Source organism: Lithobates pipiens, unplaced genomic scaffold (genome assembly GCF_037356315.1).
Source record: "Lithobates pipiens isolate NorthernLeopardFrog02 unplaced genomic scaffold, aLitPip1_a1.2 Scaffold_23, whole genome shotgun sequence".
Classification (NCBI taxonomy): domain Eukaryota; kingdom Metazoa; phylum Chordata; class Amphibia; order Anura; family Ranidae; genus Lithobates; species Lithobates pipiens.
Window position 1 is genome coordinate 130454061 of NW_027507785.1, and position 27130 is coordinate 130481190.

The 27130-nt window shown below is 44.6% G+C and overlaps 1 protein-coding gene across 2 annotated transcripts in view; it reads left to right on the plus strand.

Annotated features, from left to right (window-relative positions):
• Positions 1 to 11696: 11696 nt before the first annotated feature.
• CSNK1E (casein kinase 1 epsilon) overlaps positions 11697 to 27130 on the plus strand; it is an 89402-nt gene continuing 73968 nt past the window's right edge. For both annotated transcript variants that reach the window (XM_077452361.1, XM_077452362.1), the window contains exon 1: positions 11697 to 11840. The gene's annotated coding sequence lies outside the window, so the exon portion shown is untranslated. The remainder of the gene's footprint in view (positions 11841 to 27130) is intronic.

Genomic DNA, 27130 nt, shown 5'->3' on the forward strand with positions numbered 1-27130 from the left:
CAAATATAGAAAAAAAAACTCTTAATAAAAGGATAGGTACATTGCCATTCTTAGTGCATCAATAGGACCTAAACATAAACAATAAAGTATTGTAAAAGCCTGTCCCGATATATCTGCATTGTAACTTTATGCCAATCAGGCTACACCCTACTACTTATAATCCAAGAGCCAAATGTGGCAAAAGAAGATAGAAAAGAGGTGACAGCCTGTCTCAAGGCTGGCACCTTGGAAAAAGAGAAAGAAAGAAAGGGGAAAGATGCGGTTGTCCCTAAGGAAAAAAACGGGCATTGTCAGCCCAGACACTCAGCGACACCTCCTCCTCAGGCTCGTGTCAGGGAGGCATATGCAGAGGAGTAAATAAACACGACCCAAGGTCGCCAGGTAACCATGTACTTGTCTGTGCTTTCGTGAGCTATGGCCCTAATCTCTTCCATTTTGTGAAGATATCTTATCTCTCCCAGCCATTCCGTGATTGAGGGGGTCGTAGTGTTTCTCCAATATCTCGGTACCACCGCCTTTGCGGCCATAAGTAGGAATCTGATCAGCGATTTTTTATATTTTCTCATTGAAAGGTTAGTAATGTGTAATAGACAACATTTAGCGTCTAGGGGGATCCGTGTATCGGTTATTTGTTGTATAATGCTAATCACTTGAGCCCAATATGGTCGAATTAGGTCGAATTCCCACCATATATGTTGTAAGGTGCCCTTAGCTTGGTTACAGCGCCAACATAAGTCTGGAACGGCGGGGAATCACTTATGCAGTTTAATTGGCGTATTATACCAATTCGTCAAAAGTTTAAAAGAAGTTTCCTGTAATCGAGTGCTAATTGCACACTTATGGGCAAATACACATGCCTGTAACCATTGATCGTTTGTAAATGATGCATTTAATGCTGCTTCCCAGAAAAGCTTATGGTTGTTGGGTTCCAGACGTGCTGCGGATTGCAACCAAGCATATGTAAGGGAGATATTTTTCGTAGAGGCGGTGGCTTGAAAGCAAACCGCCTCAAATGGCGTTAGTGGTCGTAGAAAATGTTTGAGCCTCCGTGGGCTCAAAATATAGTCATGTATTTGTCTATACGTCCAGTGGCCCAGAAAGGTTAAGCCCAGAGTGTGTTGTAGGTTCGACATTGATTTAATTTTGTTACCCTCGAAGCAATGAGTGGCCAATAGTGGCGAATTCCCACATGTGAAGTGCCGGATAGGTTTGTGCATGCCCGGTGTAAAGTCAGGATTATCTACTAGCGGTGTTAAAGGGCCAGGTGAAGTAGTCAAACCCGTCGTTTGAGTCACTGTTTGTAGTAGTCTTAATGTGGTCCCTATGAGGGGATGTTGCTTAAGCTGTTTAGGGCATAGGTCCCACGGAATCCAAGGGGAATGTGTCACTGGAGTAGGGCCTACACCGTTCTCAAGTGTCACCCAGTCTTTATTGTCCGCATGGCAGGTCCAGTCAATCATTCTAGTAAGGTGTGTAGCCTTATAATAATTTTTGAAATTGGGGAATCCAATTCCCCCGCTGCCTTTATCTCTGGTGAGTATTGCAAGGCTTATGCGCGGCTTTTTGGACGCCCAAAGAAAGTGTCTAAGAATGGCATTCAGTGACCGAAAGAAATTTGCAGGTAACCATATGGGCAAAGTCTGGAAATAATACAGAAATCTGGGCAGGATTGTCATCTTAATAATAGCTGCCCTGCCGAACCAGGAGAAGTGTTTAAGTGTCCATCTCTCCAGATCTTTTTTTACGTTTTGTAACAGTGGCAAGAAATTTTGGCTGTATATCTCGTTCAAACTAGGGGTCAAAAGAACTCCTAAATATTTAAGGGAGTGGGATTCCCACTTAAATTTGCAATTGCGTAGAACGGCCTCCCGCGTGGTCTCGTGCAGCGTTAGATTGAGGGCTTCAGATTTTTTGTAATTAATTTTGAAATTCGCTATATAGCTATAATGCGTAAATATAGTGCACAAGTTGGGCATAGTAACGTGCGGCTGAGTTATAAAAAACAATAAATCGTCCGCATAAGCAGCACACTTGTATTCCTTATCGCCTACATGAAAGCCATGTATAGAGGATGATAAGTTAACTGTGCGGATTAACGGTTCCAAGGTGAGTATAAACAGCAAGGGTGAAAGAGGGCACCCTTGCCTAGTCCCATTCCGTATCCGCACCTTGTCTGACAGTGTCCCATTCACCTTAATTTGTGCCGTCGGGTTATAATAAATGGTTTTAATCCAGGATAACACATGTGCTCTCAGGCCTATGTGGGAGCAGGTCGCATACAGGAAGTCCCACGACACGCGGTCGAAGGCCTTCTCTGCATCTGTGGATAAAAGCATGCCTTCAAATTGTTCTGTTTGGGCTTTGTGTATAAGATTAAGAGCCTTAATCACATTATCTTTCGCCTCCCTGCCAGGCATAAAACCTACCTGTTCGGGGCCTATAAGTTTGTGCAATAGTGGGCGCAATCTGTTCGCTAGTATTTTCGTATAAAGTTTTAGGTCCACATTCAATAAAGAAATCGGCCTATAGCTGGCACAGTCTAGAGGATCCTTGTTGGGTTTAGGCAGTACTGTAACATGCGCTCTCAGAAAATCTTCTGGTAACGCTTGCGGGTCTCGAAAGTGGTTAAACGTCTTCGTCATGTGTGGTACCAGTAATTCCGCGAATGTTTTATAGTAGTGGGCTGTCAAACCGTCCGGTCCGGGGCTTTTCCCCTTTTTTAATTCCTTAATAGCTGTGGTGAGTTCACCTTCAGTTATCGGTTCTTCCAGCGACAGCGCATCCTCCTCAGTAAGTTTGGGGAGTCCGCTATCAGCAAGAAATTTGTAAGTAATCTCTGCCGTTGTCCCCCTTAAGTCGCTAGGTTTATGTATCTGTGGCAAATTATACAAGTTGGAGTAATATTCCTGAAATCTTTGTGCGATCTTTGTGGCATCCTGTGTCGTCTGACCAGCACTGGTTTTAATTGCAGCAATGTTCGTCGATAAAAGTGTTTCTTTAAGGGCCTTCGCTATTAATTTGCCTGTTTTATCACTGTGTTCGTAGAAGAACCCCTTCCGAAAGAAAAGGATCTTCTGTGCTTTAAGGTTCAGGTGAGCTTGTAGTTTTTTCCTCAAATCTAATAAAACTGCTGCTGTATCAGTTGCTAAGGATTGTTTGTGCTTCCCCTCTAGGTCTCTAATGGTCTGTATAAGGTCGTTGGTCTCCCTCTCCGCAACCCTTTTTCTCGCCGCCCCCAACCGTATGAGCTCCCCCCGAACCACGCATTTATGGGCCGCCCAAATTGTAAGAGGCGACAATTCCTCGGTGACATTTTCTGTGAAATACAGTTTAATTGCGTCCGCTATTTTGTCAATGTTGTCCTTGTCCGTAAGTAGGGAGGGATTCAGTCTCCACGAGTGGGGGCGACGGTGTGTGTTCGTTCTGTGGAATTGCAGCGATATAGGGGCGTGATCGGAGAGGGTCTGCACACCTATTTTGGCAGATTGTATACGGGATATATCCCTTTGAGTGACAAAAATGTAATCTATGCGTGTAAATTTGTTATGCAAGGAAGAAAAGTAAGTGTAGTCCCTACCTGAAGGGTTTGTCAAACGCCAAGTATCTACTAAAGTTAGGGAAGCTAAAAGTGTCTTGATTTTACGCAGCTTTTTATAGGGGATGCTGGACCTGCCATCCGATGTATCCTGCAGAGGATTTAGCGCTAAATTGAAATCTCCCCCCAGCACCACACAGCCAGATGCAAAGCCCTTCAATTCATCTACCACATGTTGACAAAAAGTGACCTGTGCAGTGTTGGGGAAGTAAACGTTAGCCAAGGTAACCGGGGTTCCTGCCCAGAGCCCTTTCAAAAATAAATACCTTCCGTCAATGTCCGCCAACTGCTGTTGTAAAGTGAAGTCAGCATTTTTATGTAGCAAGATGGTCACCCCCTTAGATTTGGCCTCGGGATTCGTTGCGTGGAAAGCATGTGGGTAATGTTTATCATGCAATTTAGGAATCCTGCCAGTCCGGAAGTGGGTCTCCTGAAGAAACACCACTGCCGGTTTCTGCTTGTGGAGTTCCCTAAGTAACGCCGTTCGCTTCTCCGGCGTATTTAGACCCCTAACATTATGGGAGATCACGAAAGCATGTTCATCTAACATAGAATACGCCATAGTAAGTACAATAGCTACTATTCGCCACCACCCTCGCACCTTGATTACGAGCACCTGAGCTGTCAGACTAAGGGAAAAGGGGGGGGGGGGTAAAGAAAGACTAGAAGAGAACAGGAGGAAAAGATCAGTCACTTAGGTGGATAGACACCCGAATGGAGTGAATAGGTAAAATGTCTCCTCCTATCAACTGTAGGAGAGGAGAAAAAAAAAACGTTGTGAATCCCTGTCTGGTTAAAGCCAGACAGCGATGCACAGGTGGGAGCAGTGGGAGGACTTTCCTTCAGCAAAAGGAGAAAAAAAAAAAAAAGCCCAAAGTACAAAAACGGTTGATTATCTTTTACGATTTAAATGAATATAAAGAAAACTGCTCCAAGCCTTCCGTGACTCAGAAATCAAACACATATTAAGGCCACATATATACCCTTCCAGCCAGAAGGATGAGATCATGAACAAAAATATGAACATGAAAATTGCTTTACTACTGCGCGATGGGCGCATCTAATAAACAACAACTAAAATGAAAACTGCTGTAGTCAGCAACTGCCATACCACCCAGGATAACTCTGGCAGGTCCAGGAGCTCAACATGCCCCCAGCTGCCGCACTTGACACCCACGCAATCCCCTTATGGCGGTCTGTGAACCGCTCCCTGGGTGGCAGTCTCTAAGAGTGAACAATCGGATCACAGCTACGTCCCGACCCCTCACCATTTGGCACGAGGCCGGGACCCCCTCTGGACCGACCCCCCGCATGACCCATCTGTCTAGGCCACACGGGAGGCCGGCCCATCCACCCTCCGCCCGCCCACCCGCACAACAAAGGGCCAGGTACCCGCTCCCCCTCCAGTGTATAAACACAACAATAACAACAATAATAAGAATAATAATACCCCCCGGCCCCCACCCCCCATCATTGCATGTGCAGAAAACAGTGTGTCCTTGCGCCGCCAAGGTTATTCCCCTGGTAGAAACATGTTCAGTTGCAATGAGGTCAGTATGAAAAAAAAAAAAGGGGGGTGTCTTTCCACCAGAATTGCTTTCTTAGGGGGGGACTCTAGAAACAGCTCGGCAGGCCCCGAGCAGGTATCATCAGTTGGGAAAGTGGCTGTCCAGCATATCCGTGTTCAGGTGTGAAATAAGTGAAGCCCGTTGCTATCCGGCCCAAAAGAAAATGGAACCGAGGAAGACAGACTCCCACACTAGACTCAAGCGTGCGACTGTGGCCAGTACTCAGTCACAGGATGTGGGGATCTGCCCCTGTCCAAGCTCTGGAGTCTGTCCGGGCGAGATTTCTTGTTGGCTGATGGCTTCAATGGGGACGACTGTGGGGTATGTGGTGGGGAGGTCCCCAGCGGGGGACAACGAAATTCCCTGTACCATTCCGGCACATCAATCAATGGGATTTGTAGCTGTGCACAAAAGCTTGGTATGTCCTCAGGCATGCGCAGGTGATATTGTTTTCCCATAAACGTGGCGTTCAGCGCAAAGGGAAAGCGCCAGCGATAAGGGATACCCCTCTCTCTCAGAGCGTTAGTCATGGGTCGCAGAGCTCGCCTGTTCTGTAATGTGATATGGGAAAGATCCTGATACAGTGCCACAGCATGCTCATTAAAAAGGATCTGGTCATTCTTCCTTGCTTTCCCCAGTATCTCTTCCTTCAATGGGAAGCTTTGCAGGCAACATATGATATCCCTTGGAGGAGCTGTATCACTTGGCTTTGGTGCCAACGCTCTGTGCGCTCTTATAAACTCAATGTCAGTATCCTTATGTCTCTCCAGCACTCCATTAAACACTGCCTGCAAAGCTTGTTTAATCTGAGCAGGTTCAATCTTCTCGGGTATCCCCCTCACTCTAATGTTCTGTCTGCGGCCCCGATTATCGAGGTCCTCGAGGTGCCTATTCATCTGAATAAGATGGGTGGTGTGGGATGAGACAGTGGAAGACAGCCTCTCCACCGCTCTATCCCTTTTGGCCTCTGCTCTTTCTGTGTGTGACAGCCGATCCGACAGAGCCATGAAATCAGCTTTCAAATCAGATTGCAGAAAACAAAGTGCTTTTAATGTCTGCTGCTATTTTTGTCATTTCCGAGAGCTTGAGGGGGTGATCTGAGCAGTCCTGCTCCCTTACCCTGTCCTCTGAAGCCGACATGGAGTCCTCGCTATGCTCTGCCTCGTGGCTTCTCAGCGCCATCTTGCTAGCAGAGCGGCCCCTGGTCCTCTGTGCCTGGAGATCGAAAATGTCTGCTATACGGCGAGCCCCGGGGGTAGAGTAGGAGCTCTGTGAACCGGGACAATCAGGCAGTCTGTCTCGTCTGCCCATCGCACATTCGGTGTGGCTGGAAGGGGAAGCTTGTGTCACGGTCCGGCGGAGCTCAGCTAAGCAGCGTCCATTCCCGTTGGAGTCCAAGCCACGCCCCCCGCCAAGATACATCTGACCACAGACACGTGGTCTAGCAAACACGGGCAAGGAAGGTATATCACTTTTACTGCCCACTGGGTGAACCTTCTGACGGCCGTCAAGCATGTAACCTGTGGCACCCGTGTAGATTTGGTTTTACCGCCACGGATTGCATGCAGGCCTGGCTCTTCTTCTCCTCCTCCTCCTACTCCATCCTCCTCCCTCTCCTCCTCGGCTGACTCCTCCTTTTCCGCTGCTAGCGTCTCTTCCGCTGCGCCACCCAAGCTCCCCAGAACCTATTTGACATGCCAGGTGAGATGTTGCCATGCCGTGCTGCATCTGTTGTGCCTGGAAGCCAAAAGCCACACTGGCCCAGCACTCCTTTCAGCTTTGCGTTCACAGGCACATCAGTGGCTAACACCGCTCAATTTGACAGTTGGTAAAGTGGTGTGTGACAACGGTGCTAATCTGCTTAGCGCATTGAAACAGGGAAAAATTACGCACGTGCCATGCATGGCACATGTCTTAAACTTGGTCGTGCAGCGATTCGTTGTCAAATACCCTGGGGTCCAGGACATCTTGCGGCAGGCGTCTTATTTGCGATTGCCCTACGCGATGGAACTCAACCTTCTATATGCTTGATAGGCTGCTCCAGCAGAAATGTGCAGTTAACGTCTACCTGTATGAACTCTGCGGCAGAACAGGTTCTGGGGAGCTGGGTTTTTTTTTTCACCGCGCCAGTGGATGCTCATGCGCAACGCATGCCGACTTCTGCGGCCATTTGAGGAGATCACCAAACTGGTCAGTCGCAGCCATGGCGCCATCAGTGACATGGTACCTTATGCCTTCTTTATGGAGAGTGCATTGCGTCGTGTCATTGATCAAGCTGTGGAGGAGCAGGAGCGGGAAGATGAGGAAGTCTCAATGCTGGATGAATTCCCAGGGGGGGCTACTCTATCTGAGACAAGTGAACAACAGGAGTCTGAAGAGAAGTCAGAGGAGGATGGTGCCGGGGCGGATGAGGAGGAGCAAGAAGATCAACCTTTCTGGGATCCCTGTTGTTGTGCGTGGATGGGGAGAGAAGAATGAAGAGGACGACATTATCCTGGATAGTGCAAATGGGGGCCTTCATGCTCCAGTGTTTTAATAGGGACCCCTGTATAAAAAGCATAGGGGTTAAGGACCAGTACTGGGTGGCAACGTACTTAGACCCCCGGTACAAACATAAACTGGCGGAAATGTTACCGCCGTCACAGAGGGCTGTCAGAATGGAGCACTTCCAGGCCTTGCTTCGAGAAATGCTGCATTCTGCTTTTGCGTGCGCTGGCAGAGGAGCAATTCCCACTCCCAGAGAAGGAGTTGCGGGTACCAATCCAACAGCGCCTGCAAGAAGAGGGTGGTTTGAAGATGTGTTGGTGACTTCTGATATGAGGTCATTCTTTCAGCCGACCCATCGACAGGTGTCATCCGGATCCAGCATCAGGGAACGCCTAGACCGTCAGGTGTCCGACTACATCGGGTTAACGGCCGATGTGGACGCTCTGAGGAGTGATAAACCCCTGGACTACTGGGTGGGCAGGCTTGACCTCTGGCCAGAGCTTGCCCAATTTGCAATCGAACTGTTGGCTTGCCCCTCGTCCAGTGTCCTGTCCGAAAGGACGTTCAGCGCAGCAGGGGGGATCGTGACCGATAAGCGTACTCGCCTAGCTCACGACAGTGTTAACTACCTCACATTTCTAAAAATGAATGAGGCATGGATCTCGGGGGAATTCAACACATGTGACCAGTAGACCATGTATATGTCTATAAACGATTTTTTAAATCGAGCACACAAACCTTCTTTCTTCATTTGGCTCACTTCCTTCTCCAAAAAAAGCACACCGTACTATATGCCCGCACCCTCCTGTTTGAAGAGGTTGAGCGGTGTCATATTTCTACTGGGGCTGCTTATTATGAGGGGCTTCCACCATCCCTGTGCTATGCTGACTTCCTCCTGGGGCTGCTTATTATGAGGGGCTTCCACCATCCCTGTGCTGTGCTGACTTCCTCCTGGGGCTGTACCTCTGCTGTGCATATTATGGGGGGCTCCCACCATCCCTGTGCTATGCTCATTATGAGGGGCTCCCACCATCCCTGTGCTGTGCTGACTTCTTCCTGGGGCTGCTTATTATGAGGGGCTCCCACCATCCCTGTGCTATGCTGACATCCTCTTGGCGCTGCTTATTATGAGGGGCTCCCACCATCCCTGTGCTGTGCTGACTTCCTCCTGGGGCTGTACCTCTGCTGTACATAGTATGAGGGGCTCCCACCATCCCTGTGCTATGCTCATTATGAGGGGCTCCCACCATCCCTGTGCTGTGCTGACTTCCTCCTGGGGCTGCTTATTATGAGGGGCTCCCACCATCCCTGTGCTGTGCTGACTTCCTCCTGGGGCTGTACCTCTGCTGTGCATATTATGAGGGGCTCCCACCATCCCTGTGCTATGCTCATTATGAGGGGCTCCCACCATCCCTGTGCTATGCTCATTATGAGGGGCTCCCACCATCCCTGTGCTGTGCTGACTTCCTCCTGGGGCTGCTTATTATGAGGGGCTCCCACCATCCCTGTGCTATGCTGACATCCTCCTGGGGCTGCTTATTATGAGGGGCTCCCACCATCCCTGTGCTGTGCTGACTTCCTCCTGGGGCTGTACCTCTGCTGTGCATATTATGAGGGGCTCCCACCATCCCTGTGCTATGCTCATTATGAGGGGCTCCCACCATCCCTGTGCTGTGCTGACTTCCTCCTGGGGCTGCTTATTTTGAGGGGCTCCCACCATCCCTGTGCTATGCTGACATCCTCTTGGGGCTGCTTATTATGAGGGGCTCCCACCATCCCTGTGCTGTGCTGACTTCCTCCTGGGGCTGTACCTCTGCTGTGCATATTATGAGGGGCTCCCACCATCCCTGTGCTATGCTCATTATGAGGGGCTCCCACCATCCCTGTGCTATGCTGACTTCCTCCTGGGGCTGCTTACGGTGCAGGTGTCAGTGCTGTATATCACGGTGCTGGTGTCAGTGCTTTATGTCACGCTGCTGATGTCAGTGCTCTCTATTACGGTGCTGGTGTCAGATCACTCTATCACGGTGCAGGTGTCATTGCTGTATGTCACGCTGCTGATGTCAGTGCTCTCTATCACGGTGCTGGTGTCAGTGCTGTACATCACGGTGCTGGTGTCAGTGCTTTATGTCACACTGCTGATGTCAGTGCTCTCTATCACGGTGCTGGTGTCAGATCACTCTATCACGGTGTAGGTGTCATTGCTGTATGTCACGCTGCTGATGTCAGTGCTCTCTATCACGGTGCAGGTGTCATTGCTGTATGTCACGCTGCTGATGTCAGTGCTCTCTATCACGGTGCTGGTGTCAGATCACTCTATCACGGTGCAGGTGTCATTGCTGTATGTCACGCTGCTGGTGATCATCTCCTGCACCCTCTTCTTTGCCTACCCTGACCTTCCCTCTCCTCCATTGCCTTCATGCGCTCCACAGTCCTGAATTGTCACAATTTCACATATAAAAAAAAAGAATGCTTGTAGTTGTCGATCCCAGATTCACCTCATACATGTGTTATGTCATTGGCCATGTGGTGGGACTATGTTTGCACAGCTAGTAATTATTTTGTGGCTGCAAATTTGACCTATAGGTTTGCAAAGTTTGCCTCCAATTGAAGTCAATGTGGCCCGCCGTGAACGTTACGGTTCACGAACTATCGGCCGCGTTCGCAAAACGTCCCGTCGGAAGTTCGTCCCTCACTATCGATTTATATAGCACCAACAGTTTACGCAGCACTTTACAATGTATAGGGGGGACAACACAATTACAGTACAATACAAAAGGTACAGGAGGGCCCTGCTCCTAGAGCTTACGTTCTAAAGGGAGGGGGTGGTGGTACAAAAGGTAATAGCTGCAGAGAATGATTTGATGGGGGTGGCATAATAGTAGTGTAAATAAATAATAAATAATAGTGTAAACAGGGGTTAAAGAGGTTGTACCTATAGGTAAGCCTATAATAAGGCTTACCTATAGGTACTGTAAATATCCCCTAAACGTTCACTGTTTATGAGATATTTATTTGTACTCTGACTGGTGACGTCACACGACTCCGGCCAGTCACAGAGCCGGAGTCCGCGACCCCAGGAGGAAGAGAGGTCGCAGAAAGAAGAGGGGCGAATATGTATGCGGCCTCCAGCTTGGACAGCGTGGGCTTCATTTGCAGGTGTAATATAACGTGCTAGTATGCGATGCATACTAGCACATTATGCTTTTACTTTGCATGGAACAAAAAAGGAAATAAAACCCATCAAGAATGCAGCTAGCGACATTTTTACAAACTGCAGTGTACTAAGGTCCCATTGACATTTGTTCATTCTGGAACCGAGTACAGATTTGCGTTCCTAAAACATGTGAAAAATACCACAAAACTGTGTGTCCTGCTTGTAATGCCATCAATTGTTAATGGCACCCAAAAAGTGGCCACGTAACACTCAAAGTTCAACACACAAATAGGTGTAGGAGCTTCTTTTCGTGTGTTTGTTACTAAGGATGAGCTCAGGCGTGTTCGCATGGTCCATGTGCAGAGCCTGCCAGGAAGTCGGGGCTAATCACAAGCAGTGAGATATTGCCACGATGCGCGGCTGCAGAGATCGGGCAATGTCTCACTGCCTGTGATTAGCGCGGCGCTGCGCTGACTTCCTGGTGGGCTCTGCACGTGGACCATGCGAACACGCCTGAGCTCATCCCTATTTGTCACACATAGGGAAGCTAGTTTACTTGAATGCATGTTGTACAAAAAAATAAATAAATAAAAAATGTAAAAACATGCGTTTGTGCAACGAGCAGATCTGAATAGCGTCTAAAATATAAAAAAATGACAGTGACTGCAATTCAAAAAACTCTGTGCAGTAAAATGTAGCAGGGGGCTGGAATTCTGGTGTGCCGACTGCTGATCCTCTGCTTTGCCATGCCACTCATTAAGCGTTTCTTTATTTTTAGAGTGGAAATCTTTCCTGTCTGACTGTAGTTTTTCTGGACACTGAGATCTGTGCTCAGACAGGATCCTGCTTGGTATCAGTGTGAAAAGGACTGTCATCTGCTCCACAAAAGAGGTGTTGTCTCTTTAAGTTTCACAAGGATGACATCACACTGGGGTTTGGCAGTCGGATTCAATGAGTGTGGAAGGGAGTAGAGACAGCTCACAGACTGAAGGGGGAAGGAGAGAAGCAGAGCAGCTAGACACAGGCACAGCAGGTAAGCCCAGCTCCCGGCAATCTCTTGTCATCCTGCCCCCCACAACATCTCCCACCCATGACACCCTCAGGAGCAGACACAGGGGGCTCTTGGCTACACACCCATACCAATATTGGGGGGCTCCCCTGCATTTAAGAGGTTGAAATGAAGGGGGAAACACCCCCCCCCCTCTCTCTCTCTGCTTGTTTTCTAAGCAGAGCATTGGACTAAAAACAGACAATGGAGAAAATGTATTTATTTACTAACACCATTGATCGTTAGCAGCCATATTTATTGTGATGTAAAAAGATATATCTTTATTTTTGTTGCATTTCTGTAATTTCTGGCTTGGAGGAAGTGGGGGTGGGGGGGAGACACAGTGTATCTATTATCAGGATCTGCTGGATTTTCTCTAGATGTTGTGTTCGTGTTTATTTTTTATAGTGCCATTTATTTATTTATATTTTTATATATATATATATATATATATGTATATATATATATATATATGTTTGTGGATATTAAAGCCTAAAGCTGATGTATAATATTATTTGTTAAAGGCACCCTAGCAAGGGCACTGAGATTCGGGGTGAAATAATCTAGTGCTGAGAATTCTGCTATTAGGAGATTTACGGTTCTTGTGTCTGCAGTGCATTTAAAGACATATCGGGGTTCTGTTACGACCCCCCCAATATTTTCAATGTAATACAACCTTCAGTCTGTTCTGTATTCATAGGGTGGGGTAAAGGCCTGAGGAGAGGAAAAAAAAAAAATGCAGAGCCCACCCCCTTTGTTCTTTGCTGGCCAGAAAATAGATATTTACTATGTTCCTGAAAGTCTCCCAATCTGAAGTGGGGTGTATTTTATTGTAAGAGGGTACAAATTGTGTGCGCTGACTTATGAGGCTGGCGGAACATTACATAATCTCCAGTGTTATTCACACTGCTGTGTACGCTGCATCTGCTGTCGGTTCAAGCATGAATAATTTGTGCCATTAAAATGACTCCATGCTCGTCATATTTCACCTATAGGTCCAATTTTCTGTGTGATGTTTGTAAGAGCCAGTGTACAATATGTATTGTTGTGTTAGTAGTTTTTGTGTGGTTTGTTTTTATTTTATTATTATTATTTTTTTTTTTTGTGTTTGTTACATTTCTGACATTTTTCAAACAGTTGTGATTCCTTTTATGTCCTTTTTACGTCTACTGGAACAGTGTCATGTTTGTGTACACACACAGTGACCAGGGGTCATTCATTTGTTTATTAGTGACACCCCTCCCCCACCCCCTCAAAACATTTTATAGCCCTGGCAAGTGTCAACCCTCTATGAGGTTTCTGCTTGTGTACATGATCTTTATTAAAGAGACCAGCCTGGTAACCATTCTTCTGCTACTTTGAATCTAACCCAAAGCAGCCATTAAAACCCTGTGTTGTGTATGCTGGCAATATAGACCAGATGTGTTATTTATATATTATAATGGAATGCAGATCCATGTTACAGAATATTGTGGCTTCATCACATAGTGTCAGGAGGAGAAAATCGATTCCTAGGCGGCTGATATACTAGAGGTGTCCCCCCCCCCCCCAACACCCCCCCCCCAACACACACGTTCCCCCAAGCTTGTTGGCTTCAGGGCTGTGTCCATCGTTGGCTTGGAAAGAATGAGTGCAACTGAATACAACAGAAGGGGATAAAAAAAAAAAAGGGGGGGGTTGTCCTGGTGACCAAATGTAGGGTCTGTCAATCTGTACACTACGGATAGGTTGCTAAATTTCAGTTAAACTTTAAATCCCGGTGAATGTTCATTTTGGGGAGATGTTTATGTAATGGGAATGACGTTCAGGACAAGTGTTGTATGAATATCGATTATCTGGTTATATTGTGTGTGTGTGTACTATAAAGGCCGGGCTGTATCCTGTACAGCAAGGGGAACTAGGACTAGTTTCATGCAATGTTTTGTAGGAGCCCCCAAGGTCAGCTCTTTGATCTGTGTTGGGGCAGCCTGCACATGGGTGTCCGTTTCAGGTGCAAAGTTATAGTAGGATAAGGGCAGATAAAGGAAGACTCAGATTGTTTTTCCTGCTTCATAAGACAAAATATTGTTGCCCAGATCAAACTTTTTTTATTTTTTGCTCTTGTCTGCTTCCTGTGTAAATTGAAAAATAAAATAGGCCTTGCTACTTGTTCTCTTGAACTGCTCTAGAGAAAAATAATTTGGGGCCACAGGGGGGTCTCTTCCCACAGAGAATCATATGCTACTTCACAGGTGGGCTGTTGGTCCAATATCATTTGGGTTGCAATGTGTCCTATCACTATATCTATGCATTACTGGGGGGGTGCACACTCAATCCACACTTGATGCCTCAATGTATTTGCACCTGTATTTCGTCTATGCATACTATACTTCAATGTGTACATTTGGAGTTACGATGTGTGTGTGTATATATATATATATATATATATATATATATATATATATATATATATATATATATATATATATATATATATATATATATATATAATTATAAAAAAAATTATGGAAACAACTTTTTCATTTTAAAAGCATTGAAGCAGAAACATTTGGGGTGACACTAAATATCTTTTATTTTTCTCCAAAAAATCCATACACCTACTTTAATGGCCCTGTTTTTTAAGAAATTGCTGTTTGTGTTGTGTGTTTCTGCCTTGGAACATACTCCCTGAGCTCCACAACCTCTCCCTTTTACCCCCCTTCACTTCCATTCGGAACCATTGCACACTAAAAATCTCATAGGTAATATTTCATCTCACAAGCAAGAGAGTGTGGCTATATTCCTAAGTATTGACCATGGGGAACATATGTAGCTACCCTCTAACAGGAAGTGAGATTGCAGCATAAAAAAAAGAGGAATATGTATATTGTTAATCAAAATATTCATAACTAAATAAATGCTAAGAAAACCAGAAGCTATTGTATACAATGTGATCCTAGCAGAGGGATGTTGCATTGGATGTTAAAGGGTGTGTGTGTATACAGGTTATAGGGATGGAAATGCACCCCTTCTATTAATGTTGTAGAACATGTTGTCACTGTACCAAAGCTAGGCACTTGCCTTATTCCTCTGCATTTTAGGTATGTTTCCTATGGTCCCTTATCAGCTCGACTGAGCAGTCTATATTATAGGATACCCTAAGCGGAGCTGGTGTCTTCGTTTTTGTATAGCCTTTTCTATTTATTTTGGAAACGTTTTGGTTCCTACCCTATGTATTGGCATCCTAATTAGAAAGTAGTCTGGTGGCCTCTTGCCCTTGTGAATGAATATGTCCAAGGAAAGCAACCAGCCAGGCTCCCCCTTTTCTGTTTTTGTCTGAAAATACAATGGACAGGCTGGTTGTTAAGGGCAACAGTTCTTGTGGACACTTTCTGGGGTCAAGGGTTCTCTGGTGTAAGATATGAACAATTAGTTACCAAAACAACAGCTACGTGTACAGAAGGTGTCGCATACGTTACCTGATCTCACCTTTTTTTTTTTTGGTTTTTTTTTTTTTTTTAACCAACCTGCTTTCATCAGCTTTTTCTGTGTGTGTTTTTTTTTTTTTGTTTTTGTTTTTAGGTCAAAAATAATATTTATGCTGCTTTCAGGCTCCATGCACACTGGGCAAAAAAGGCCAGTTCCTTTGACAGAAAAAAACGCTAACATAGAGCGTTTTTGTACAAAGCTCTAAAAAAAAGAGCTGCTAGTGACGTTTTAGGAGCATTCAGCATTTTTTAGTTTTTTTCTTTTTTGCTGTAAAAACACTCCACAAAACCTATTTGGGTTTTTTTTCCTGCTCCTAGATGCTAAGGCTGGATTCACACCTATGCATTTTTAGTGCTTTTTGCAGATTTGCAATACAGTCCATTTAACATTGTTTCCTATGGAATATTTCTAGGAGCTTAAAAAAATAAGTGTGCATGGTGCCTTACACTGATTTGCTGCAAAAAACGCATTGCGATTTTACAGTGTTTGCTGTGCAGTTTTTAAAAGAAATGTGACTCAAAATCTGCACAAAAACGCATTGCATATTTTTAAAGTAAGTATTAAAAAGTAAGTTTAAGTCCTGATTCGCATATAGTATCTCCCAAAAGTGAGTACACACCTCACATTTTTGTAAATATTTTATTATATCTTTTCATGTGACAACACTGAAGAAATTACACTTTGCTACAATGTAAAGTAGTGAGTGTACAGCTTGTATAACAGTGCAAATTTGCTGTCCCCTCAAAATAACTCAACACACAGCCATTGGTGTCTAAACCACTGACAACAAAAGCGAGTACACCCCTAAGTGAAAATGTCCAAATTGGGCCCAATTAGCCATTTTCCCTTCCCAGTGTCATGTGACTCATTCATGTTACAGGGTTTCAGGTGTGCTGTTCACATAATTTGTAATAAAAATATCTTTGTCATTCTGAAACTTCCACCGCGCATATTTTATATACAGTTGTGCTCATAGGTTTACATACCTGGGCAGAATTTATGATTTCCCCATTTTTCAGAGAATATGAATAAACAAAAAATGTTTCTTTCACTAATGGTTAGTGTTTGGCTAAAGCCATTTATTATCAAGCAACTGTGTTTACTCTTTTTTTAAATCATAATGACAACAGAAACTAATTAAATGACCCTGAACAAAAGTTTACATACCCTGTTGATTTTGAAATAACATGCCCACAAGTTGACGCAAAGGGGTTTGAATGGCTAGTAAAGGTAACCATCCTCACCTGTGATCTGTTTGCTTGTAATTAGTGTGTGTATATAAAAGGTCAATGAGTTTCTGGACTCCTGATAGACCCTTGCATCTTTCATCCAGTGCTGCACTGAGGTTTCTGGATTCTGAGTCATGGGGAAAGCAAAAGAATTGTCAAATGATGTGTGGGAAAAGGTAGTTGAACTGTATAAAACAGGAAAGGGATATAAAAAGATATCCAAGGAATTTAGAATGCCGATCAGCAGTGTTCAAACTCTAATCAAGAAGTAGAAAATGAGGGGTTCTGTTGAAACCAAACCACGGTCGGGTAGACCAACTAAAATTTCAGCCACAACTGCCAGGAAAATTGTTTGAGATGCAAAGAAAAACCCACAAGTAACTTCAGATGAAATACAGGACTCTCTGAAAACATGTGGTATGGCTGTTTCAAGATGCACAATGAGAAGGCACTTGAAGAAAGATGGGCTGCATGGTCGATTCGCCAAAAGATAGCCATTACTATGCAAATGCCACAAAGTATTCCACTTACAATACGCCAAACAGCACAGAGATGAGCCTCAAACCTTCTGGCACAAAGTCATTTGGAGTGATAAGACCAAAATTGGAGCGTTTATGGTTGTGGCCAAAAAGCTCATTTGGAGAGGTGTCAGCGAGGCCTACAATGAAAGGTACACAATTTTACATTGTAGTGCAATTTCTTCAGTGTTGTCACATGAAAAGATATAATAAAATATTTACAAAAATGTTAGGGGATGTACTCACTTTTGTGACTTTAAATGCGATGCGGGAACCAGCACGATTCCAGTGTGGGTACCCGCATCGCAGGTCACTTGCCGGCGGTTTACAGTGACATCTGCGCACTGCTGTGAGTGACAATACAAAGTTAATGACACCCCCAGATCAGTTCGCAGATCACAGTGCGAGCTGCCAAATGGTGCAGGAATCGATGTGTGAACACCCATGCGATCCGATTCCAGTGTGGACATGGGTTAAAAGTAACATTTAGGCATGTAAGAGACAAAGCATCACCATGGATTTCCTTTGTGTTAACAGACACAATGCCTCTCTGCTCTGTTTTTGTGTGGGATCATCTTTTATAAAGAGATTCACTTAAAAAGGAAGTAAGTGAAGTAAATGCTGCTAACGGTGATAGTGCGCCTGCGTGCCGCTGTCTCCGGCACATGCACGGTAGACAGCGGTGCCTGTCTTTTTTCTAAATATCTCCTAAACCGTGTAGGTATTTCTTGGCTTACCTGTAGGTCAAAGTGGTTTGTAAGGGTTTACAACCACTTTCACACACACATTAAATACACTGAGATTTTGACTTTTTACACATTCTACCAGAGTTCAAATTTGCATGAATGGAATATATAAAACAAAATTTAAAATGCTTGCACTTAACAATGCAATATAGAAGTAACTTCCAACAATAAAAGATATTGTGAAATTGTATTTTGACATATTTTCATGACTTCAAAATGAAATATTTGTAAATTTTGCAGGTATCCTTTTTCCTGCATTGTGACTGTTGTGGATTTAGAACCATATATCAACTGTCACAATTTTTTTTTTTTTTTTTTTTTTTTTCTCATGAACATTTATGGTAGGTGAAAGTATAATATTGTCAGTTACATGGAACAAATTTGAGTTGTGTGATTTTGCTTTCCATTAAAAGTTCCTGCAACATGCTTTCAAAGCATGGGTAAGATATATTGGTATGCAAAGCTACTATTCGTAAATGTTTATACTGAGGCCACCCATCTACATCTATTCAGGCCCATATTTGTAAAAAGACACACAGGTCCTGGTTGAGGATAGGAAAGAAAATTAAATTCTGGACTGAAACCAAAAATCCAGGATGCACTTGGCCCAAAACTGAAAAGAACAGTTTAAAAATTGTGTGTATATGTATGTATATTTGACTCTAACAGTATCATGAATGCAATATGAAATGATTTTCTTACATTATTAGCGCTGCCTTTTTGTTATTTTTGGTGGCTGATATATCGGTGCATCCCCAATAGGAACATTTTAAGGGGGATGGTAGTCTGACCCTTGTCTTATTGTCAATATCTCTTGTGTAAGCATATAACAAATGTGCCTTTTTATAGAATGCATTAAGATAAAAAAACCTTCTGCCTTTACAATCACTTTAACCACTTCCATACTGGGCCTATTTTGGCACTTATCTCCTACATGTAAAAATCCATATTTATTAATCTTTTTTTATATATTTTTTTTGCTAGAAAATTACTCAGAACCCCCACACATTATAGATTTTTTTTTTTTTTTTTTTTTTTTTAGCAGTCACCCTAGGGAATAAAATGGCGGTCATTGAAACTTTTTATATCGGACAGTATTTACGCAACAATTTTTCAAACGCGTTTTTTTTTGGGGGGATGGGGGTTAATGAATTTAAAAAAATAAGAAAACAGTAAAGTTAGCCCAATTTTTTTTTTTTTTGGTATAATGTGAAAGATGTTACGCTGAGTAAATGGATACCCAACATGTCACACTTTTAAAATTGCACACACTCATGGAATGGTGCCAAACTTCGGTACTTAAAAATCTCCATAGGCAAAGCTTTAAAATTCTTTACAGATTACATGTTTAGAGTTGGAGGAGGTCTAGTGCTGAATGGTTGCTTTTGCTCTAAGGCATGCGGCGATACCTCACGTGTGATTTGAATGGTGTTTGTGTGTGGGCGGGCTTTGCATGTGCTTTCCCCTTCTGTGCACGAGCACACGGTGACAGGGGCGCTTTAAAACATTTTTGTTTATTTTACTTTTATATTTACACTTTCTCTTAAAAAAATAAATAAAAAAGTAATCACTTTAATTCCTATTACAAGGAATATAAACATCCCTTGTAATAGAAATGGTGCGTGACAAGTCCTCTTTTATGGAGAGATATAAAATTAACGATCTCATGCTTTCCAGCTGCGATGGCGGCTTTGTTTACAACCGTGGGCCGTACATGACGTCATAACATCACGTCCCAGTCTCCAACGGTCATAGAGGTGACTGGTGACCATCTGGGCGTGCCGCGTCATTGATTTGATTGACAGCAGCAGGAGCCACTGGCTGCACTGCTATCAATCATTCAATGAAGAGCCCACAGGAGCTGGGGGAAAGCAATGCGGGACCGCGCCCACTGAGATTTAGGGGGGGGGGGCGGAGAGTGCAAGGATGCATTTAAGGTAAAAAAAAAAAAAAAAAAACGCCAAGCTTTACAACCCCCTGTAAGCACTCCTTGCCCCCTGACATGCCACATTTGGGAGGGGGGGGGGGGGGGGCGAAGAGTGTGTACCCACTTTTTAGTGGGACTTCCTATCCCACTTCCTCCCATTTCTCAGCTGCCTAGGCGGCAACTCCTCTCACCCTAGGTGGCCCCTCCCTGCCAGCGATCTTCTGGGACACAACACAGGTCCCAGAAGATAGCAGAGCGCAGCGCAACTCGCGCATTTGCAGTGCGCGCCCAGCCATGAAGCCATAAGCTTCATGGCCGGGAGAAAAATGGGGAAACCTCCTACTAGGGGAACCGCCAACAATGAAGGATGTTGCTTATGGACCTATGAATTGAAATTTTGATAAACGTGGTCTTTTTTGTTTTACTATCAAGTAGCATAAGTATGACACTAACTGTCAAAGGTAGAGGAGGGAAGCATGCAGATTTGAGTCCCTTTTGCTGGATCCAGTGTTTAATTACTAGCATCCAGAACCCAAAAATCCTTCAACATTTTCTAGTTGTTGCCATTTAATACCTCTAGGTCTATGCCTAGTTAAACAGGTTCATCCTACAGCAAAGCAATGACTCAAAACATACCTCCAATCTGTCAGCACTGTATTAGAAGAAAAATAGACTGTAGGCTTCAAATCATGGAATGGTCAGAGCCATTTTCAGACTTAAACCCCATTGGGCTCATTTTGGATAAACTGGACGGAATAGTGTTGAGGGGAACTTTCTAACAATATTTGATTTCCATTGTAAAAATATCAGATGTGTGTTGAGCAATTTTATCTGTGGTTTCATATTTATATCCAAAACTAAACTGTAAATTTCAATAAAATTTTGAAAACTGCTGATCAATGGTGTATCTAAGAGGCAAACTATAAGCCTTGGTTCACACCAGTGCGGCTTTGAAATCTCGCTACTTCAGTAAGACTTTAAAGCCGTAGATCAGTGCAATTTGCTCTCCGATTTTATTGCAGCTTGCGACTTCATTTAACAGATGTCAATGCAATTCGCAATGAAATCACAGAAAAGTAATGTAGGAACCTTTTTCAAAGTTGCTGCGACTTGAGTCGCAAAAATTTAAACCGTTACATTGCTGAAAATAGTGTGACTTGTCGTGATTTTGAACGGTCAAATCGTGTGACAAATTACACTGGTGGTGTGAATGAGGTCCCACTCTCGCATCCCCATGTTGCAACTCTCGGACAGGAAATGACACAGGACATAGCAAAAAATAAATGGAATTTATACTCTATGCAAATCAAAAAAAAAAAACTGTTATTTCTACACTTTGACCTTAAAGTGATACTAAAGTCTGTGTTTATTTTTAACAAAAAAATAAATAAAAATGTCAGACTTGCCTGCTCTGTGTAGTGGTTTTGCATAGAACATCCCAGATCTTCCTATTCTCGGGTCCCTCCTCGGTGCTTCTGGGCCCTCCCACCTGTCGAGTGCCCCCACAGCAAGCAGCTTGCTATGAGAGACCCAAGCCACAGCTCCGTGTGTCCATTCAAACATAGACCCGTGGCCTTCTCTCTCTATACATACACACACACACACACACACACCCACACCAGGTGCCAATGGCGCTTCGCTGCTGTCTCAGCCAATGAGGAGGGAGAGTCCTGGACAGCCGAGTCTCTCGTGCAACACTGCTGGATCAAGAGGGGATTCAGGTAAGTATTAGGGGGGCTGTTGTACACAGAATGCTTGTTATCTTAATGTATAGAATGCATTAAGTTTAAAAAAAAAAAAAAAAAACAAAAAAAACCTTCTGCCTTTACAACCACTTTGAGAACAAAATATATTGCAATTTACAAGTTCATAGATGTGTGGGTCCCCCCCCCCCCCCCCCCCAAAGCTATGTTCACGTTTAGCAATTGCATAAAAATAAATACCTGTTGATCTAGCCAGAAATGCAGTGTCCTTGTCACTTCCTGTGAGCTAGACAGAAAACAAAACAATCTTATCTGTCTTATGTAAACTACTAATCCCCCTATGTAATGGAGATGAACAAAGGTAGACCTGTTTGAAGTCTAGCATGGGTGGTAACCATGGTGCCCTTATAGACATAGTGGGCTGAAAGCTTAGCCACTCAGGGACAAAAATGGTTATTGCTCAGTGAATATAAAAGGAAACAGCCTGAAGAAAATAAAACAATTTCAACCACTACATCCACAGACCTGTAAACTGCAATATATAACATAACATTTTTGTTCTTGGATTAGAATGAATAATAATAGTGGTAAAGAATAGGTGAAAAAAAAAGAGCCTAGCACTTCATATACTTTCTAAAAACCATAAATATAAAACCTTCTTTTGGGACTTTTTATATTTTCAGTACTAAAAAAATGGAACTTGGGGGAATCAATTTTTTGTGCCTAGAGCTGTATAAAGAAACTATGTACAAATGTATGTTTCATGTATCCTTTAACAAGCTAATTTAAATATAGGTGGTGTGAAATTCTCTACTTGGATACCAAAATGTAAAATGATCTATTGCCTTTTGAAATATTTACAGTATCTCACATTTTTGTAAATATTTTATTATCTTTTCATGTGACAACACTGAAGAAATGACACTTTGCTACAATGTGAAGTAGTGAGTGTACAGCTTGTAAAAAAAAGTGTAAATGTGCTGTCCCCTCCAAAATAAGTCAACACACAGCCATTAATGTCTAATCTGCTGGCAACAAAAGTTAGTACACCCGTAAATGAAAATGTCCAGATTGGGCCCAAAGTGTCAATATTTTGTGTGGCCACCATTATTTTCCAGCACTGCCTTAACCCTCTTGGGCATGGAGTTCACCAGAGCTTCACAGGTTGCCACTGGAGTCCTCTTCCAGTTGTCCATGGCGACATCATGGAGCTGGTTGATGTTAGAGACCTTGCGCTCCTCTACCTTCCGTTTTGAGGATGCCCTACAGATGCTCAATAGGGTTTAAGTCTGGAGACATGCTTGTCCAGTCTATCACCTTTACCCTCAGCTTCTTTAGCAAGGCAGTGGTTGTCTTGGAGGTGTTTGGAGTTATCATGTTGGAATACTGCCCTGCGGCCCAGTCTCCAAAGGGGGGGGGATCATGCTCTGCTTCAGTATGTCGCAGTACATGTTGGAATTCATAGTTCCCCCCCCCCGCCCCAATAAACTGTAGCTCCCCAGTGCCAACAGCACTCATGCAGCCCCAGACCATGACAATCCCACCACAATGTCCTGGGATGAGAGAGGCAGAGAGAGGGGAGGGGGGGGGGCAGAGAGAGAGGAGGGGGGGGGGCAGAGAGAGAGGAGGGGGGGGGGGGCAGAGAGAGAGGAGGGGGGGGGCAGAGAGAGAGGAGGGGGGAGCAGAGAGAGAGGATGGGGGGGAGAGGGGGGGGCGGCAGAGAGAGAGAGAGAGAGAGGGGGGGGGCAGAGGGGGGGCAGAGAGAGGGGGGGGCAGAGGGAGAGGCCCTGGGATGAGAGAGAGAGAGGGGGGGCAGCCTTTAAAAAAAATAACATTCTGCATTATTCTCAATAGGGTTTAGGTCTGGAGACATGCTTGTCCAGTCCATCACCTTTACCCTCAGCTTCTTTAGCAGGGCAGTGGTTGTCTTGGAGGTGTTTGGAGTTATCATGTTGGAATACTGCCCTGCGGCCCAGTCTCCAAAGGGAGGGGATCATGCTCTGCTTCAGTATGTCGCAGTACATGTTGGAATTCATGGTTCCCCCCAATAAACTGTAGCTCCCCAGTGCCAACAGCACTCATGCAGCCCCAGACCATGACAATCCCACCACAATGTCCTGGGATGAGAGAGAGAGAGAGGAGGGGGGGGCCTTTAAAAAAATAACATTCTGCATTATTCTCTTCTCCCCCCCCCTCCCCAGGATGTTTTTAATTTTTTTCTGGATGATTTGTAATTCCTTTTCCCCGATCTCCTTGCTCCTGTGTCCCATGCAAAGTGCTGATGTTTACACCCCCTGTGACGTAGCGTGTCACATGGGGTGTTTCAGGAACTTGTGAATACCACAGGATCTGGGAGCCGTGCCGCACAGATGAGATTCGTATGAATTAATGGACTGTTGGTTCATATACCCACAATGGAAAAGAAAAAGGTAACGGCGCTCTCTGCAGGGACAACCCAATCCATATACCAGGTCCACTCAGGTGTCGAGGCTTGATGTATACCAATGCAACAATAGTAAGAAGATCTGGCAGGACTTGAATTCCTTGAAATTACATTTATTGGTCCATCAAAATGACAAAACAATAATGCTGTTTGCATATACCCACAATGAGCGGCACGTAAATTGGGCGCAATATGTGCATTTGTTGCTGACCTCATGAAAAGGAATAAGACACATTACAAGCAAAAGGAGCAGGTTAGAAAATATTCATACACGGCAATTTGCAAAGTGCTTATCACTGATTTAAATGGGGAAAAGTTATCTGCATGAGTTTACAACCACTTTAACCTGTAATGACAACACAAGCACCATGCACATTTTGCAGCGTTTGTGCGCACATGTTTTTTGGCTTGTTTTTCCACTGACACACACAGGGCAGCCCGTTGATTTCAATGTGCTACACCTGGCAAGTTAGCTCATGAGACATTTTGCCATGGTTTGTGTTTTTTTTTTTTTTTTTTTTGTGTTTTGTCACCTGTTTTTTTTATGTGGCAAAATGTGTATTTGCTTCTGGGTTTGGTGTGCTGTTAACCGTTAAAGTGGTTGTTAAGCCAGTCTGAGGCTGGGAGCGGGCACTGTCACACACTGACGGGGAGGGGCGGGGGAGCAGGACGGAGGAGACAGTGCAGGGTTGCGGAAGATGGAGGCGTGTAAACTGACCACAGTGTCAGGGCTCAGCAGCCATGATACACCCCGTTCAGTTTACATAGGGGAGGGTAGAAACTGGCAGGATCAACCTGGTATTTCGGGTGTTAGAGGGCCAAATGACACAGCACAAGCACTGTGCTGTTACTCATGTTTTAACCACTTCCCGCCGAGCCTATGGCAGAATGATGGCCAAGAAGTTGCTCAGTTATGTCCAGCAGGATAAGCTGTGATCGTGTGCATCGCGGTGATCCGTGGTGTGTCAGTCTGACGCACCGCATCTCCAATCTATGTAAAGAGCCTCTGACGGAGGCTCTTTACCACTTGATCAGCTGTGTCCAATCACAGGTGATCAGTGTACTACTCGTGCTGATAGGGTGAGTAGAGAAGAGCCGATCGGCTGCTCTCCTAACAGGGGGTCTGCACTGCTGCTGCATTTCAGTGCCTGTCATTGCAGCCTCATCAGTGCCCATCAGTGAAGGAGAAACTTATTTACAAAGTTTTGTAACAGAAACAAATAAGATTTTTTTTATTTTTCAAAACTTAAATTTTTTTTTTTTTTGTAGTGCAAAAAATAAAAACCCCCAGAGGTTATCAAATACCACCAAAGAAATCTCCTATTTGTGGGAAAAAATGCTAAAAATGTAGTTTGGGTACATGTTTCATGACCAGGCAATTGTCATTCAAAATGTGAGTGCTGAATGCTGAAATCCTGGTCTGGGCAGGAAGGTGTATATGTGCCCTATATTGAGGTGGTTAAAGGAGCAGGATCAAAAAAAATTACACTATACAGCCTGATTGTACAATCTCCATTAAGATTTACTAAAACTATATAATAGGACGACACACCATCTATCCAATGTCTATCCAATCACTATGTATGCAATCAGACAGACACTTGCTCTACATCGGGGGTTTCTCATGGGCTGCATGCGGCCCCAGGGAGTTTAGCATGCAGCCCAAGCCCGTCTGAAGGGGCGACGGTGTAGTCTGGCAAATGCACTCATGTGGAAAGGCCAGGGATGCTGTGAAAACTTAATAGATGGCTAAAGGGTGTGTGCTAATGAGGTCAGCTGATACACTCCTGTCTGTGTCTTACTGGTTTCTCTGTCTCTGTGAACCAGGGAGTCTCTGAAGCTTTCTAAGAAATATAGCAAGGGCTAAAGTAAGGCCTTGTTCTCAAAATCAAATGTAGCGGATGACATTTGGGATCAAATGTCACACGCGTTGTAAATTTAGTTTTTGCCTCAGAACCTTATAGTACTGAGGGTCAATTGTGTAGATAAGAGTTAACACCAGTCTGGCCAGGCCATGATTGATGTTCTGCCTGATCATGTGAGCGGTGAGGTGCACATGACAGGCGAGAACCAAGCTTGGTTGGATGTTTTAGTATGGCCCTCTCGGAGCCAATCAGCGGGAGTGCCGGACCCGCTGAGGAGTCTGGGAGGGGGTACTTAAGCAGGTGTGGGTCATATATTTGGGGTTCCGGAGTTGTTTCGAGAGACCCGTGGGGTCTGTTCTAGTTCCAGGACCGGGGTAGCCCTGTGAGGGGTCCCGGTCACGGGGTGTTCGACATCCCTGCAACATGTTCTTGTCAGTGGCCCCTGATAGACCCAACTGGTCTGGGGTAGGGATCCGTCTGTTCCCGAGTCTCGAAACCGGCTGGTCCGAGGCCCTGTAACTGAGGGAGAATTCAGAGTGGCCGGGTGTGCTCTCGGCTTGGAGGGACACCACAGCTCGTGCAAGTGACCAGGGGAGGACTCTTCGGAGGAGGGCCGACAAGTGGCATCCTGAGAAGTGCCTGGTTACTGAGTTGGGAAGGACATTGACGAGTCCACACTTTTCCAGTACTTCAAAGGAAGCAGGAAACGTTCCAGGTACAGTTGGGAAAAGGTTCCTGTTCATCTTCAGTTGATTATTCAAGTTTGAGTCAGCGTGCTGACTGTTCGTCTTTGAAGTACCCAGCTGCGAGTGGCTACTTTCTGGGTGATAATAGAGACTCTGTTAGACCTGCAGTTCAAGGTACCTGAGTTCTTCACCCTTGCCCTCTTTTCCCAAAGAGACTGTGTTTTGTGAAAGTTCTACTGCAAAATAAAACCTTTGGAAAGGACTTTATCTGTGTCAGTGTACAAGTCGTTGGGTATCAACCCTGGGAGCCCCTAGACGCGGAAGAGCAAGCCAGGAGAAGGTAACCGGTAAGCCCATTAATTCAAGGCCGCGCAGCTATTATTTTTCTGCAACTGAGGTGCATTCATGATATATTGGTGTGTAGAGGAGCTGGATTTTAGGGAAGGGGGGAAAAAAAGGGGTGAACGTGATCTTTTAAAGTGGTTGTAAACCCTTAAAAACCACTTTGACCTACAGGTAATCCTAGATTAAGGCTTAATCGTAGATCCAAGAAATATCTCCTAAACCTACACGGTTTAGGAGATATTTACTAAAAGACAGTGACAGCTGTCTACGTCGCATGCGTCGTAGACAGCGGCGCGCAGGCTCACTATCACCGTTAGCGGCATACCGCTGCTAATGGTGATATGC